Raw genomic sequence first — 2,327 nt, 5'->3', positions numbered from 1 at the left:
TAAAATTAAAAATGTAAATTCAACCTAAATTACAATTAATTAAACTTAACTAAAACTTAATTAAATTAAACTTAACTAATTAAAGAATTAAAGGGTTCTAAAAGCTTATCTAACCAAGTAAGTAGAACCAAACAAAATCCACATAAACCTAAACAAAAACTTAAAAAGAAAATCCATGATTCAGGGGAGGTTCCAAATTAGTTGGTGTTGGGGTTGTAAGGTTACAAACATAGTCCCACATTGAAAACACATGGAAAAGAACATGAGTTTATAAGAGAAAGATATCTCGATTGGTATGATGTACTTTGGGCAAAGTCCAAGAGCAAAATCATGAAGGCTTAGCCCAAAGTGTGTTGAACTCCGTCGTTGTTTTGATGTGATCAACTAAGTTAGGTTAGATCATGTTTGGTTTTGATCCCTATATCTAAGTGTGCAGGAGCTTAGGAGCACAGGAAGTCGAGCGGAAGACGCGGCTAGCGAGAAGGACGGCATGGGAGAGAGCCGACGGGCTCAGTAAGTCCGAGGGACGAGGTACCACGGAAGAGTACACCGGTGGATGAGAAGAACGTACGTAACGTTCAAGGGACGAGAAGCCGGAGCGGAAGCCTGCTCGAGGAGAAGGTTGAAAATTGGGTTACGTGAGCCCTATTTTGGTTGGTCGCAATCACCCAAGCGATAGGAGCTTCAGAAGGTCAAAAGGAGCTGGAAAGGAGAGGATGACATGGGAAGGGAGCCGACGGGCTCGGTGCGTCTGAGGGACGAAAGAGCTACGGAATAGTACACCGGTGGACGAGAAGAACGTACGCGACATTTGAGGGACGAGAAGCCAGAGCGAAAGCCTGCTCGAGGAGAAAGCCAGAAATTAGGTTCGGGTGAGCCCTATTTCGGTTGGCCGCAATCACCCAAGCGATCGGATCTTCGGAAGAAGAAAAGGAGTGAAAAGGAGTGAAAAGAAGCTGAAAAAGCAAGCTGAAGGCGCCCTTAATGGTGGTTGAGGGCGCCTCCACCAGAATCAGGCGAGAGGGTGCCCTCAATGCCATTGAGGGTGCCCTAAAACCAGTTAAAGTGACAGTTTCGTATTTGGATAAAACTTTATCCAAATGTCACACTCGAGGCTCCCTCAATGTCTATGGGAGGCACCCTCAAGTCGAAGATAGAGTTTCCAGGAGCTATAAAAAGGTCATAAAAAGGCCCCTAGAGCTAGGAAATAATCAATCAACTCTTGTACTCAATTCCTAGCAACGATTAGAGTTTTTAGTGTGTAAAAGGCTTCTCCGCCTTCAAAGAAGGAGACGCTTAATGAGTTGTTCAACCGCCTTGGATTAACAACCATCTAGGTTGTAACCAAGTCAAGTCTGAGTCTCTTCTTTATTTTTGTTGCTTTATTTTCTTATTATTACTGTTACTTTTTAAGAGTTGAAAGAATGAGGAGGGCATTGTTTTTCTATTTCAGGCAATTCACCCCTCCCCTCTTACCGACCCCACTGCACCAATAAAGTAGACAATATCATACCAATATGGAGATATCTAAATTCTTTTTGATCCTTTAATTGGTATCAGAGCCCGGACTGGCAAAAGGACTAACCGCCAACTGTGCACAAGAGTCATGGTCTAATGGAACCATGTGGGTGGAATATTGATCTCAAACGAAGAAGTAGGGGCTCCCATGTCCGGATCAAGAGAACCAAACACTATGCAGGAAGTCTTAGTTGCAGCTAGGCAAGCAAGTCCTAGTAGGTTAGATGGATCAAGGGACAGGAAGTCCTAGTTGCGGCTAAGTAAGGAAATCCTAGTAGGTCGGGTGGACCGAGTGGCAGGAAGTCCTAGTAGGTCGGGTGGACCGAGAGACAGGAAGTTCTAGTGGGTCGAGAATCGGACGTTAGGGAGCCTGTGGTCCTTTGTTTGAGGGGGGGATTGTTGGGGTTGTAAGGTTGCAAACATAGTCCCACATTGAAAACATATAGAAAAGATCATGGGTTTATAATAGAAAAATATCTCCATTGGTATGACGCCTTTTGGGTATAGCCCATGAGCAAAACCATGAGGGCTTAGGTTCAAAGTGGACAATATCATACCATTATGAAGATATCTAAATTCTTTTCAATCTTTGAGTTGACACTTCAAAAACATAGACCTTACCCATTAAGAGTAATTAAGACTAGAATAATTAGGGACAAAATTTAACTTGATAAACATTACTAGAGAAGTTTTGAATAATAGTAGGTTAGGGAAGCTCTGTTTATGTATAACTTCAACTTGGTACATTTGGCTTAGTGGAACTAATTGAATCTACCCCTTACTAATCCTATCTAGTTAAGTTTTGTACT

The sequence above is a fragment of the Zingiber officinale genome, chromosome 3A, assembly GCF_018446385.1.
Source record: "Zingiber officinale cultivar Zhangliang chromosome 3A, Zo_v1.1, whole genome shotgun sequence".
NCBI classification, from domain to species: domain Eukaryota; kingdom Viridiplantae; phylum Streptophyta; class Magnoliopsida; order Zingiberales; family Zingiberaceae; genus Zingiber; species Zingiber officinale.
The sequence above is the reverse complement of the archived record's forward strand: the minus strand, read 5'-3'. Positions refer to the sequence as shown.